General features: G+C 37.8%; 1 protein-coding gene across 1 annotated transcript in view; it reads left to right on the top strand.

The window, feature by feature from the left end:
* Positions 1-16,296, top strand: part of SNX7 (sorting nexin 7) — a 107,821-nt gene that overhangs the window by 66,314 nt on the left and 25,211 nt on the right. The window lies entirely within an intron of this gene.

The raw sequence follows: 16,296 nt of genomic DNA, 5'->3' as shown, positions 1-16,296 counted from the left end.
ATTTTCTGTTTGTAAGCAATCCTGCATAACTCATGTCATCTTCTTTCCTAAGTGGAGGTACTCCTCACCTCACCCCACTGGACCACAACCTCGAGGGAGAGGGGCATCCTCTTTTCTACTCTAGGATCTTGTTCCATGCTGGCCTCGGCTCCCCCATGCTGCCCACATGGAGTATGCACTTTCTCCCCCTGACTGGGCTGTTACGTCTCATTCTGGACCACTCTTTGCAGGGACGACCTTATCATCTTGCCAACACCTTCACATCCTGCTCTGGGCCACCATGCCTTTGCCTCCCTTCCTCCACCAGCATGGACACCATCTTTGCTCTGCATTACCGAATAAGCTTTAGGACTGAATTGTTCGGGAAGTGAAAGGGGAGAGGAAGAACTGATGGTTGCTTTCAGGTGCTCACTTTGTTTCCCGCATGGGAAGCAAAAAAACTATTGAGTCCAGTGCGATAGGAAAGAGATGAGGATGGCATAAACCAAGGTGATAGTAGGGAGATTTTGATCAGAAAAGTTAAGTGATTTGTCCACAGTTGTACAGTTTGTTAATTAATAGAACCAGAACTATAACCTGGCACTGTTCTCCCTGGTCTCTTATAAATACTTTTACCCCCCTAATAGATGGGTTTGAAATCTATTAGGGTGTAAGACTATGAAGGCAGATAATAATTATATTCTACAAAGATCAAAACAAAAAAGGAATTTTAAGAATCTAGTGATTTTTTTTAATCCCTTCAAAAAATATATATATTTAGAATCACAATAAATCAGAAACTGCAACTTGGAAGCACATTTGGAGCATGTAGAGCTGTGATTTCAGAAAGCTGAAATTCTTTTTTTCCCTTCTTTCAAGGAATTATTATATAGAATTTTATTTTAACCAGTCAGTAGTTTTAGTTACACTAAAACTAATGGGTGATGATGATGATAATAAGAGCTAATATTCTTTAAGCACTTACCATCTGCTGGGCAGGGTTCTAAGTACTCTAGATGCCTTATTTAAGTCTCACACAATGCAATGAGGTAGATAGTATAACTTTCCTCATTTTACAAATGTGAAAACTGAGGTACAGAGAAAAGTTACTGGCTCAATATTGCAGGTGTAGAAGTTGTTGAAGCAGGACTCCAGAAATTGTGCCAGTAACTTGGAAACTATACTCTGAGGTAACATCTGAAAAGATCCTTATCACATGCTTCAGATGACGAATATGGATCATTTAGAGTTTTCAATGTAAAGTCTTGTTGCCATGCCTGCCACAGGACATTATTGGTGATTTGAGATGTTCTGTGATAGTGAGCTGGCAGTTTTAATGGTATGAAATTTAGAGTAAATTGACCTGCCTTGCTTATCTCTCAGTAAAAAAAAAAAAAAAAGAGAGAATATGAAATGAGTTAAGGAGGCATAGTGTATGTCAGTGGTTCTAGTAGCAGTGTGGCTGGGCAGGAGGGTAAGAGTTTTGGATCCCCAGGTGCAGTTTCAAAATAAACTGCAAACTTGCAGAGGTTCTGTCCTTCCTGGAGGCAGGGTCTGTTGCTACTGAAACCCTTTGACAGAGAAGCTTTTAATCTAAAATGAGTAAGAGAAAGGACAAAAAAATACATTCAGAACAAATCTCTAATGCATTAAAAGACCTTTCACATCCCCTCACACCAGGAAAATGCTGGGCACATTCTTCATATTCCATTAATGAGGATATAACAGGGGCATGCATGTATACCACATATGGTCATCACTGTCACATGTAGAAATGCACACATAAGGTTATGGCGTGAAGTCACTCGTGTGTCCATTTCTTTGTGACTCCGTGGACTGTAGCCCACCAGGCTTTTCCATCCATGGGGTTTTCCAGGCAAGAATACTGGCGTGGGTTGCCATTTCCTTCTCTAGGGGATCTTCCCCACCCAGGGATCGAACCCAGGTCTCCTGCATTGAAGGCAGATGCTTTACCCTCTGAGCCACCAGGGAAGTCCACATGTAAGGTTACCTTGGCAGAAATTTCCCAAAGATGATTCCACACCAGTAGACAAGACTTTCATCCAATGTCAAATTTTTAGCTGTGATGTTTAGATTAACTTACTTATACACATTTAAGATCACATACATATATGAATGTGTAATTCAGTTTACACATTAAATGACTTATTAATGTAGAAATATCACCTTTTGCACTTCCACATGCATCTTCAACACCCCTTTGAGTCATCTAACTTTCTCTTTTCAGTGGAAGAAGTGATATGGTTATACATTTCAACAACCAGAAAGAAGGAGCTGAGTCTCTGTGTCTCTGTCTCATTTTTAGTCCCTGTATGTGTCCTTCAAATGTTATCTCCAACCACCAGTTCTCATTTGTAGAACATTAGGAATGTCAACATTTCATTGTTTCCAAAAATGTATTTCTTGATCTCTAACATAAGCAATTAGCATGTTGCTTAAAACCCACCAAAATGATTGATTTGAATATGTAATATAGTGTGTGTGTGTGTGTGTGTGTGTGTGTGTGCTCAGTCATGTCCATCTCTTTGCGTCCTCATGGACTATAGCCTACCCTGCAACTCTGTCCATGGAATTTTCCAGGCAATACTGGAGTGGGTTGCCATCTCCTACTCCAGGGAATCTTCCTGACCCAGGGATCGAATCTGCATCTCCTGCTTTGGCAGGCAGATTCTTTATCACTGAGCCACCTGGAAAGCTTGTAATAAATTCACATGGTTCAATATTCATAAATTTTAGAACACACATTTAATGAAGTCTCCTTCCTGTCTTATATTCTATCTCCCCAGTTCCCACTCCCCACTTGTATGCATGCTGCCGTTTGTTACTTTTGTAGCCTTCCAGGTTACTTTATGGATGTGCAACAAATAGAAATATGCATTCTGATTTTACTTTTTAATGAATGTAATAATATGCTATAAAGATTTCTGTACTTTGCTTTATTAATATAACACATCTTATATCATTCCAGTTGTTAGTCTTTTATAGCTACATGATCTTCTGATATATGCATGTGCCAAAATTTATTTAATCTGATTCCTACTGGTGAAAATTTATTTTTAACCTTTTGCTACTCTAAGCAACGCTTCAGTGAATACCTTGTGCATGCATTATTTGTGAATGTGCCAGTAGGTCTGTGGAATAAATACCTAAAAATGTAATTGCTGAACCAGAGACTATTCAGTTTTGATAGTTCATTATTAATTGTTCAGTCTTGAACAAGTTAGCTAATTTCTTGTCAACTTTGTTTCTTATCTTTGATAGGGATTCAGATGGAAAAGAAATTAATGTCTGAAAAAACCTCAAGAATTCACTTGATTAAAAGTCTAATGTACACACTACGTCAGCAAAGATAACATTTCTGTCACTAGACTTTTTGATCTATCACCTAAATATTTTTGAGCACATCTCTCCATATGTATATATTTTAAATTTACTAATTATCTCTACTTATACTACTATACTTATATATTTTATCTTTATCATAAACTATGCATGTAAGTTAAAAACATTACATGAGTTAAATAGAAGGTGGTCAAAAGGTACAAACTTCCAGTTATCAAATAAGTGATGGGGATGTAATGTGTAGGGCGGTGACTATAATTAATAATACTCTATTGTATATTTGAATTGCTAAGAGAGTAAATCTTAAAAGTTCAATAGATCTCATCACAAGAAAGAAATATGGTAAATATGTGTGGTGATGGATGTTAGCTAGACATCCATATTGTGGTAATCATTTCTCAATATGTACATATATCAAATAATTTTGTTGAATACTTGAAACTAATGTAATGTTTTTTGTCAACTGGCTCCTCTGTTCATGGGATTTCCCATGCAAGAATACTGGAGTGGATCCGCATTTCCTTCTTCAGGGGATCTTCCCGACTCAGGGGTCAAACCTGCATCTCCTGTGTCTCCTGCTTTGGCAGGCAGATTCTTTACCACTGAGCCACCTGGAAGCCCCCAATAAAAAAGAGTTAAATATAAATGGAAGTTCCTTCATGTAGCCTATGAGCTGTCTGATATATGTCCTGAAATTTATGGACCCCTTATGGAATTTTGTAATATAGTAGAGTTGGATAACAAATTAGGGAACCTGGAAACTCTGGGAGAAAGTTACAAAAAAGTAACTTAAACTTCAATAAGCATTCCTTTTTCTTGTTAGTAAAATGGGGAAATAATATTCATATTATGGATGTATAGTGAGAATTGAATGAGATAATATGTGAGATATTGTTTGATTAGGTAGTGAATAAAAATATTTAATGGCAGAAAATTGTATGACCTGTGAAGGTCTATAAAATACATGTTTAGATTTGGCTTTGAAACAATTATTAACTTTATTGAAACCTAATGATAGTATGGCATATCATTTTTCTAGGCTTCAATTATGTTCTTCCGAAACAAATATAGGAAATTATACCTAAAGAATTAAAAGACTTGATTAAAAATTTTTTTTTCAGGAGCCATATCATTTCTTTTTTAAAGGTTTATATTAATAGGGCTCAGGGAAGCAGTAGGAAAAAAGATTAATCCTCTTCTGTCTTGTGTGTTTTTACTGTGCTTCTGTTGTGCAGAAGAGATCACTATACTTCCTAAAATGGGGCTGTTTAAATAATCAGCTTTCTGTTGCCTCCAGTGTCATGATTATTCCTTATTTGAAGGATGTTAATGGTGCTGGAGGTACTGACTTGAAAGGTGATGTGTCAACTGCGTTAGTGGGTGTTTTATGACTTAATTTGTCATTTTAAGAGAATGCATTGTGTTTTACTGAACAAGTTACATTTGGATAATAAAATTGGCAGTGAGTTTCAGGAAGAGAGGTTTCTACTTTTTAAGAAAAGTGTGTATTATGAAGTATATAAAAAAGGTACACACGTGTAGTAATCACATGTATGCTTGAGCAGCATTGTGTAATCAAGCATCTAATTTTTCAGACACATCTTACCTCTCTCACAAGTCAGAAAATAATGTAATTTTATTGTTAAGAGCCCTCTTCTCCCTCCCCTGCAATTTAATTAATACTTGTTAAGAAGAGGTAGCTGTCAGATTAGAACTGAATTTTAGAATTTTCTATTGTCTTCTGATGGAGTGGCAATCTAAATCTTTTTATTTAGGTATATTATTTTCAAGGACTTTCAAAATGATAATTCCTCAGCTTTTCTGATTATGAAGAGAAATTTTTAGCATTTGAATAAATAGATTGAATGGTTTTTTTTTTTCCCCATAAAAGGCAATAATAGAGAAGCTATTTAAAAAGAAAAAAGTGAAGATACTCTTAAGTAAGAATAGCTATTATCCTCAAGTTGTATTGTTTTGCTCAGAAATTTTGGTGATACATACCTTTAGGATAAGGTACAGGCAGCTTGTAAGTTTCTGAGGTATTTCACAGTGTAATGAAACAGTCCTTGGAAAGGAATGGTGAAACAAGACTAGATTTGTTACTAATATTTCACTTTTCTGAAATCATTAATTTATTCTACAAATATTTATCACATTTCTAAGTAGTGAGTGCTAAGGATAGAATGCTCAAAAGATAGACACATGGCTCATGTTACAACTTATATTGTAACAGGAAAGTGCATAAACATACATAAAATGATTGTCCTAATCAATGTTAAGGAGAGGAACAGTGGACTGAGATGGAAAGAGTAGTGAAAAAATACCTACATTGTACATAAATGCTATTCTGTACATATCTGTAGATAAGAACTACCTGAGGAACTGGTACTTAATCTGAAATTAAAGGAGGTACTCAATAGAAGATTTAAGGTAGAATAATTTTTAGAAACCATGCTTTTTTTTGTCTTCTTTGATATCTCTCAATAAAGTTTTAGAATATTTTTTCAAAAAGATCTTCTACAGTTTTCATAAGTTTATTCCAGAGTATTTTATATTTTGTTTGTATTTGTCATAAATTATTACTACGTATTTAAAATTTTTTCTTTTCTAACTTTGGTTGTGCTAGAGTATAGAAATATAATTTACTTTTTCGTATTTATCTTTTATCAGCAATCATCTAAATTATTTTTATAATAATTTTTGATAATTTCTTTATATAATATTTGAAATTTTTTATGTAGAAAATCCTATGGGTGTATATTAATAGTTTTGTCCTATTTATTCAATCTTTATACCTTGTATTTATTTTTCATTCTTATTGATCTGGCTAAAAGATGCATTATAAAGCTATTAGTGATGGGACATCCTTGTATTATCTATGTTGTTGTTTCTGTTGTTCAGTTGCTAAGTCATGTCTGACTCTTTGCAACCCCCATGGACTGCAGCATGCCGGGCCCTTCTGTCCTTCACTATCTCGTGGAGCTGCACATATTCATGTCCATTGAGTCAGTGATGCTATCTAACCATTTCATCCTCTTCTGCCCCTTTCTCCTTTTGGCTTCCATCTTTCCCAGCATCAGGGTCTTTTCCAGTGAGTTGGCCCTTCACATCAGGTGGCCAAAATATTGAAGCTTCAGTTTCAGCATCAGTCCTTCTAATGAATATTCAGGGTTGATTTCCTTTAGAATTGACTGGTTTACTGAGGCTAAAGTAAATTTTTTCGGGATTTTTTCCATTAGTAATGATGCTTGCTAAACTTTGAAAATTACATATTTTTAATCGGGCTGAGGCCATTTTTATTTACTCCTATGTGATAACAGGTTGATTCATAAGTGGGTGTTGAAATTTATTGAATGGTTTCCTGTACCAGCTAGTGTAGTATGATTTTCACCATTATTCACTTAATTTGGTGATTTACACTAAGACATTTTCTCATTTTAACCATCCTTGTATCAATGAGATAAATTCAACTTGGCTCTTGTTCGATTTGGCTAGCTCAACTTAAAATTTAGGACTTTTGTGTTTACATTTCTGAATAAGAATGATTGGTCATCATGTTGTGTATTTCAAACTTATACATTTTCTGGGGTCAATTGTACGCCGGTTCCACCCCATAATAAAGCTGGGGGACAGGGGAAAGAATGATTTGTAATTACCATTGTTTCTATTAGAAATGTGAATTTTTGTATCAAGATCATGCTATCCTCCTTAATTTCAACATGCTAGAGTAATTTGTGTGACGTTGTGATTATTCATTAGGAAGAGAACTCTTCCAATAATGCATTAGGAGCAGATCTTTTTAAGTGTTCAGATATTAGGAGCTCAGTCATAGTATTGGATAGAGACAGTCACAAGGTGAGGAAAAGGGATGCTTACTTGCTATCCTAGTAATATCAGAGATAAGTGATGAAGGGTGAGTGACTAAATAGAGAAGTTGGTTTTTTCTTAGAGAGGTAAGTGGAATTTTCCCTAGATTGCTGTTTAGCAGTAATAGATCAAAGTAGTTGAAAAAAGTTTGGCTTTTCTTCTATCATCCTGGCCACTATTCCTGAAGAAATAGACTGTGAGGAAACTTCTTCCTCAATCCGTAATTTTTATTAATGATACTTTGATAAAACTTGGTAATCTTCACAGTTAACTCACCTAGAATTACCATGCCAATGTGTATTAATTCCTTATAAGTATGTAGTTCAGCAACCAAGCAGATTTACTTCTAACACATTGTAATGCAGTGTGTAGTTCAAACATTCTTATCAAAAGTGTTTATTTTCTTTGGTACAGGGAAGTTGGAATGTATACCCCAGTAGTCTTAGAGACACATCTATGACCAATGCAAGCTTAAAATTTCTTTACGATCTCCTATTTTATTAAAGTTTCATATAAGTATCACTACTCCATAATATATTTATGTTTATGTTAAATATTTTTCTCAGATCTCCATAAAATATCTATATCAAGATTATGCCATGTTTATTTATGACATTGATGATCCTCTAGATTATCACTGAGTATGGATGAGGATATAGAAATCCCAATTTCAGAAACACCCATCAAGGCATTCTGTAACTTGTCTCATCATGAAACTGTCCGAATTGGGAGGATTTTCCACTTTAAGTGAAGATTTACCCTTGTGACATCAGTATGCCAAAAATTGAGTGAGAAAAAAGAAATAATTCACATAGGGGCACTGTGCCTAGTAGGTACTCTTGACACACAGCTGATGTTCAACGAATAGTTCTTGAATGAACTAATATATTTTCTAAAAACTAATCTCTGGTAAATAAGAAAAACTAAAAGCTTAAGAGAATGTTTCGAAGTACAGGGGGTCTTCTTAAGTTGCTGGACAGGTTTTTTTAGTTACAAGGTAGTATACTTTAAAGGTCAGTTAGACTAAGGTCCACACCTGCATTTTTTATCTTAGGATTTATCATTCCATAATTAGCAAGATACTAATATATCTTGTATTAGAGTGGAATAATGTATTGATGTGATGTGATAACCTAGTTCCTCAAAATGGAGGTAATTTCTGGTCTTTTTGGTCTTGCTCATCTGATTTGGAGAAGGGCCTGATGGAATGACCTTACATAGACTATATATGCCTGACTACATTGTCCGTTTCAGTCACCAACACTCCTGGACATCTTGGGGACATTTGGGGAGCTTTCTAACCTATTACCATCTCTTTGTTTCTCCAAAGTTGTTCTTTTTACATGCCTGCCCTCAGTAAGGAATCCCTAACTTAGTAGAAGTAAACTGGCGGGTTCAGTCAGGACATTTCTGAAGCCTACAATAATCCTTTCATAATCACATCAGAGTGCCACTCTAACCCTGACATGTATTCAGTGCTTAAGTCCCAGGCGCTTTGCTAACACATTATTCAACACAGTCCTATGAAGTGGGTACTTTCTTTCTCCTCATTTTACAGAGGAGGAAACTGCAACCTATCAAGGAACTAAATTTAGCTAAGATGACACAGGATTCCCATCCATGGACTTCAGAGCCCAACCTCTAGATCACTTAGAGTGTGTGTGATTATGAATTTATTAAATTTCAGGAAAAAAAGGAGAGGAGGAGCCAAATACAACTTATCCATACTCTAAGACAACTAAAAAAGATGAAATAAGGTTATTTGTTGGATATAAAGCTAGATTTCCTCTTTTAGGGGAAACTTTGAGTCTAGATGGCCTTGATTTCTTCAGATTTTGTTTGGAAGGTACTTCCTTATTTTATGAAACAGAGCAAAACACAGACTCACTGATAGATTCTAAGGCAGTTGGTCAGATGACACAGAGGGAACGCCCAATGCAGTGTGGATCCGAAACCCTTCCTAGATTGTAGCCCCCAGCTACAGTAACCTCCCCTCTCGTATTCATCCCTGTGTCCTTGCTCATGTGCCTACGCCAGTGCCTGGCACGTAGTAAGAACTTAAAGATTTGTTAAATAAATGTTTACTTTGATACTCTATTTGTATTTTATTTGCATTCTACTTGTATTTTATATTTTATTTTTATACTCTTATTTTATATTTTGTACTATATTTGTATATTGGAGGAGAAGAGAGGTTTAAGGAGTACAAATAAATAAAATTAAAATGGAAGGGGCCAGGAAACAATAAAAAAAGAAAAGAAAAGAAAAACTTGGATTGAGTTTGCCAAACAATTCAGAAGAAGAAATACATAACTGAGAACGGGCCGAAGGATGTTAAAGCTTTTCAGATTCATCGTCTGCAGAGTTTGTTAACATTGAAAACTTGAACCAGCTAGACTGAGGGGAAGAAAGCTACCTCTAAGAGGTATAGAGAAAGTTAAATGAGATGCTATATGTGACATGCAGCTCCAGACCTGATCACAGAAGGAACTCAGCATTGTTAAGTGAGCAGGCAGGTGTTGTGAATGTGCAACATAAACACACAAACACAGTTCCTTTCCCTAACTTCCCCCCCTCCATAGCTGCAAGCCACTTCTTGTAAATCCCTCCTTTTCTTGCTATCAGACCATTCTTGATAGTGTTAGAGACAAAGAAAACTAAGATAATCAAAACGTTTTCCAGCAAAAATATAAAGGCTGTTTGTCATCTCCTTAATAGCAACAGTGACTTCACTCATCTGACTGGCTAGGTGGTCACACATATTTTGTGCCATCCCTCCAAAAGTTAATTGCTTTCTTTCATAGTCCTTGTGGAATCTAAAGCCTTTCTAAGTGAAGTGAAAGGTGCTCAGTTGTGTCCAACTCTTTGCGACCCCAGGGACTGTAGCCCGCCAGGCTTCTCTGTCCATGTGATTTTCCCAGCAAGCATATTGGAGTGGGTTGCCATTCCGTTCTCCAGGCAGTCTTCCAGATTCAAGGTTTGAACTTGGGTCTTCTGCATTGTAGGCAGATTCTTTACCATTTGAGCCACCAGGGAAGCCCAAAAGTAATTCCTAAACACCTGCATTCCCCTACCAGAAAGTCCTAATGAGATCTCAGAGTCCATTTGTAGGAGGAAATGGTTCAAATGTAGAAGGAAAAAGTCCATTTGCATGTTTCAGTTCAGTTCAGTCACTCAGTTGTGTCCAACTCTTTGCAACCCCATGGACTGCAGCACGCCAGGCCTCCCTGTCCATCACCAACTCCCAGAGCTTATTCAAACTCATATCCATTGAGCTGGTGATGTCATCCAACCATCTCATCCTCTTGTCATCCCTTTCCCCTCCTGCCTTCAGTCTTCTCAGCATATGGGTCTTTTCTAAAGAGTCGGTTCTTCACATCAGGTGGCCAAAGTATTGAAGTTTCAGCTTCAGCATCAGTCCTTCCAATGAATATTCAGGACTGATTTCCTTTAGGATGGACTGGTTGGATCTCCTTGTAGTCCAAGGGGCTCTCAAGAGTCTTCTCCAACACCACAGTTCAGAAGCATCAATTCTTCAGCGCGCTCAGTTTTCTTTATAGTCCAACTCTCACAACCATACATGACTACTGGAAAACCCATAGCTTTGACTAGATGGACCTTTATTGGTAAAATGTTGGACCATGGTATAGCCAAGCAAATCCAGTGAAATGATTCTTGTCTCTATTGATAAATATAAAAGTTCTTGCCTCTGTGTTGGAAAAACTTTGAAAGAAATAGCATCAAAAGATCAACCTTAAATCTTAAGAGCAAAAGTCCTACTTAATCATCTTTAAGCACACTTTAATCTCTAAGAAGAAAAGCCTAATTATTTTCAAACATTTAGTATTAGATCAAATATATACACTCTGGATACATGGGGCCTTACCAAGTGGCTGAGGTGGTAAAGAATCCCCCAGCCAGTGCAAGAGACACAGGCAGGAGATGCAAATTTGATACCTGGGTAAGGAAAATCTCCTGGAGGAGGAAATGGCAACCCATGCCAGTTTTCTTGCCTGGGAAATCCCATGGACAGAGGAGCCTGACGGGCTACAGTCCATGGGATCTTGAAGAGTCAGACATGACTGAAACGACTGAGCACATACTCACTGGATACACTGTAAATACCTCTCATATAGCTTATGAGCATATCAGTTCAGTTCAGTTCAGCTCTGTCTCTCTGCAACCCCATGAACCGCAGCATGCCAGGCCTCCCTGTCCATCACCAACTCCTGGAGTCCACCCAAACCCATGTCCATTGAGTCGGTGATGCCATCCAACCATCTCATCCTCTGTCGTCCCCTTCTCCTCCTGCCCTCAATCCTTCCCAGCATCAGGGTCTTGTCAAATGACTCAGCTCTTCGCATCAGGTGGCCAAAGTATTGGAGTTTCAGCTTCAACATCAGACCTACCAATGAACACCCAGGACTGATCTCCTTTAGGATGGACTGGTTGGATCTCCTTGCAGTCCAAGGGACTCTCAAGAGTCTTCTCCAACACCACAGTTCAAAAGCATCAATTCTTCTGCGCTTGGCTTTCTTTATAGTCCAGCTCTCACATCCATACATGATCACTGGAAAAACCATATCCTTGACTAGATGGACCTTTGTGGACAAAGTAATGTCTCTGCTTTTTAATATGCTGTCTAGGTTGGTCATAACTTTCCTTCCAAGGAGTAAGCGCCTTTTAATTTCATGGCTGCATGGGTGATCCCATTTTATAAAATTTGTGTCCAAGCTTTATTATAAAATATTTTAGGCAACTTATTTGTGTGGAATATGTTCTTTTCAGCAATATTTTAAAATATTTTTTCATATTTTATTTGCAATCCTGTTTTATTCACTTCCCTAACTTTGATTATATCCTATTTCATTCATTAGCCTAACTGATCATACAGTTCTCATCTATATTATTTTATTTATAAATAGATATTTCTGATATAATTTTCAGGACCACATTTTGTCACAAAGAAAAAAATTTAAATATCTTTATTGTGGGATTCTAAAATGTTCTATCATGTATCTTTTTTATTAAGTTAATAAAATACTAAATTTCTGTGAAAAATTTTAATCATTTGTTGAAGAAAGGTAATAAATAAACTATATTTGCATGGATTTATATAACTTTTCTATAAAATTAGATCTATTTCTGATGATTATACTTATAAGAAAGTATGTTCTTACAAATTTAAATGTAATAGAACAATAAAATATACAAAAGGCCTATTTTAACAAAAATTATGAAAATTCTGTAAGGTTTCTTGGTTTCACTTTCTAAAGTCAGCTTTGAGGGAATAAGGAAAACCTCCAACGTGGTTAATCGGGATTGAGGGACTTTGCACCTGTGGTTGCCTTAGCAGATGCATGCCTTAGCAGGCATGTACTTCAGACACTGAGTAACTATTAAAAATAGTGGAATGGTTTATACCTGTTTAATGGTTCCCAGGGCTATCCCTTAGAAGGTAGCTTTTATTTCCTAGCAATAATGAATGATTTGGGTGGATTCGTGCAAATCATTTTAGCCACTTTCCCACTTGACCTGTGACAAACATGCATAATGTGATATAACCACGGTTCAGAGCTATAAGTGATGTGAATGGAACCAGTACATCTGTTCTTGGCTCTTTAGCCATCAGGTCTTTCTCTAGATATCTTTGAACTGAATCAAAGAAACAAAACAAGAAGCAACACCCTTCACCTGAATCTAGGATACCTCCAAGTTGATGGGCTATGACATGAACCTCATGTATCTTTTATTCTTTGATTTGACACCCACCTCTTAGATTGTACTTTTCTGGATGAGAAATAATGAAGTATAGTAATTATGTAATATGTTTATACTGTGTGCGTGCTAAGTTGCTTCAGTCGTATCTGACTCTTTGCAACCCCTCTTTGCAACGGACTGTAGTCTGGCAGGCTCCTCCATCCATGGGATTCTCCAGGCATGAATACTGGAGTGGGTTGCTGTTTCCTCCTCCAGGGGATCTTTCAGGCTCAGGGATTGAACCTGTGTCTCTTAAACATCTCCTACATTGGCAGGCAGGTTCTTTACCACTAGCACCACCTGGGAAGCCCTTGTTGAAGCCTTGATATTAATGGTGGATTATTTTTAGCACGATCTTTTTTTTCCCATTGTTATTTCATTATTTTTTTCCTCTGTGACCCTGTCCCTTCTCAGGGATCAGTATTTTTTTTTCCACTTTGTAAGAGTTGGAGTAAATTTTTAGCGAAATATGTCACAGGGTTGACCTCCAAAAGTTGTTTTGGAGTGACCTCACTCTGCATGACTATTACTGTTGTCTTTAGGCCTTCATTTCCTCTTACCCTACCTGACCGGTTCTTCCAGTGAATGTTATCCAGTTTAAAAGATCACATGATCTTTTCTTTCAATGCCCACACTTAATTACTTGTCAACCCGCTACTGATTCTGTCTCTCAGGGTCTCCTCCTCTCAGCATCCCCTTGTATCTGGAACCTGATTGTTACACTCCCTTCCTGGTCCTCTTCTCTAAAATTCTTCAGTGATTCCACTTGTTTTTTTCTTTTTTTTTTTAATTAAAAATCCAGATTCCCCCTCCCCCCCGGGAAATTCCTTTAGTATCTGGCAGTTGCATGTGTCTTTTTCCTCTTTTCAGTTCAGTTCACTTCAGATGCTCAGTGGTGTCTGACTCTTTGTGACCCCATGGATTGCAGTACTCTAGGCTTTCCTGTCCATCATTAACTCCCAGAGCTTGCTCAGACTCATGTCCATCGAGTCAGCGATGCCATCCAACCATCTCATCCTCTGTTGTCCCCCTCTCCTCCTGCCTTCAGTCTTTCTCAGCAAATGAGTCAGTTCTTCGAATCAGGTAGCCAAAGTATTAGAGTTTCAGCTTCAGCATCAGTTCTTCCAATGAATATTCAGGACTGATTTCCTTTAGGATGAACTGGTTGGATCTCCTTGCCATCCAAGGGACTCTTGCCATCCAAGGGACTCTCAAGAGTCTTCTCCAAAACCACAGTTCAAAGGCATCAGTTCTTTGGCGCTCAGCTTTCTTTATGGTCCAACTCTCACATCCATACATGGCTACTGGAAAAACTATAGCTTTGACTATATGGACCTGTGTAGGCAAAGTAATATCTCTTTTTTCCTCTTTTGCTCTTCTCCCACTCACACTCCAGGTACAAACCTTGACAAACCACTTGCATTTTTTAGAAACTTCAAGGTAAACTTGCTTCTAGGACTGTACACCCTATTTGCTTTACATGAGATGTATATCACATTTTATCTAGTTGTTTTTATTTTTCCCCTTAGGCATGAGTTCTTGGGGCAGAGTCAGTTTTTTCACCCTTCATCTTGGTTCTTAACACAGGAAGTAAGGATGGATGCTGAGTGAGTGCTGCTGGATGAGTGAGAGGGAGTGAGCCAAATCCTTATAATTTTGCTTGCTGTTTCCACAGTTCCTGTGTAGATTAATTGGTTTCTTTCTTCCTGTCCTCCTTCCTTTCCTACTGGCCAAAATCTCTCAGTGGCTTACCTTTTCCTACAGAATGCATTCTATGCTCATTATCACTTATACACTCTAGTCGTCAGTCTTCAGTTGGCCTGTCCAGCTGTACTTCCCATGTTTCATCTTATGCGTGTATTAGTCTCACAGTCATGTCCAGCTCTTTGCGACACCATGGTCTGTAGCCCACCAGGCATCTCTGTCCATGGAATTCTCCAGGCAAGAATACTAGAGTGGGTAGCCATTCCATTCTCCAGGGGAGCTTCCCGATCCAGGGATCAAACCTGGGTCTCCCACATTGCAGGCAGCTTCTTTACCATCTGCGCCACCAGGGAAGCCCATGTTTCTTCCTGACTACTTCCAAACCTATCTCTTATCCATTCTTTTATCATGCTCTATACCATAAAATCCCTGTGGTTTTAATCATGCCACACCCTCACCCATTCATTGCCTAGCAGTTTCACACTTGGAATGTCCCCTACCCCTGTTAGAATTAATCCTCCATTCTGTATCTTTCTATATTCTAATTTAATTTTTTTCCTCCATTATTATATATATCACATTCTGCTTTGAATGATTGTCGTTGGTTTTTGTTTTGTTTTTGCATATCTATTTTCTGTTAGATTTGGCTTCCCTGGTGGCTCAGTGGTAGAGAATCCACTTGCCAATGCAGGAGATGTGCATCAGGTGGCCAAAATATTGGAGTTTCAGCTTCAGCATCAGTCCTTCCAATGAATATTCAGGACTGATTTCCTTTAGGATTGCCTGATTGGATCTCCTTGCAGCCCAAGGGACTCTCAAGAGTCTTCTCCAACACCACAGTTCAAAAGAATCAATTCTTTGGTGCTCAGCTTTCTTTATGGTCCAACCTTCACATCCATACATAACTACTGGAAAAACCATAGCTTTGACTAGATGGACATTTTTTGGTTAAAATAATGTCTCTGCTTTTTAATATGCTGTCTAGGTTGTTCATAGCTTGTCTTCCAAGGAGCAAGCATCTTTTAATTTCATGGCTGCAGTCACCATCTGTAGTGATTTTGGAGCCCCCAAAAATAACTTCTGTTACTGTTTCCCCATCTATTTGCCATGAAGTGATGGGACCAGATGCCATGATCTTAGTTTTCTGAATGTTGAGCTTTAAGCCAACTTTTTCACTCTCCTCTTTCACTTTCATCAAGAGGCTCTTTACTTCTTCTTTGCTTTCTGCCATAAGGGTGGTGTCATCTGCCTATCTGAGGTTATTGCTATTTCTCCCGGCAATCTTGATTCATCCAGCTTGTGCTTCATCCAGCCCAGCGTTTCTCATGATGTACTCTGCATATAAGTTAAATAAGCAGGGTGACAATATGCAGCCTTGACATACTCCTTTCCTGATTTAGAACCAGTTTGTTATTCCATGTCCAGTTCTAACTATTGCTTCTTGACCTGCATGCAGATTTCCTAGGAGGCAGGTCAGGTGGTCTGGTATTCCCATCTCTTTAGAGAATTTTTCAGTTTGTTGTGATCCACACAGTCAAAGGCTTTGGCATACAGGTAAAGTAACTTGGGGCTATTCAGCTACAGGTAGCTACAGGCAAGGTAACTTGGGGCTATATAGTCACT

This window comes from Dama dama, chromosome 20 (assembly GCF_033118175.1).
Source record: "Dama dama isolate Ldn47 chromosome 20, ASM3311817v1, whole genome shotgun sequence".
Classification (NCBI taxonomy): Eukaryota; Metazoa; Chordata; class Mammalia; order Artiodactyla; family Cervidae; genus Dama; species Dama dama.
Note: the sequence above shows the minus strand (reverse complement) of the source record. Positions and strands in the feature narration are given on the sequence as shown.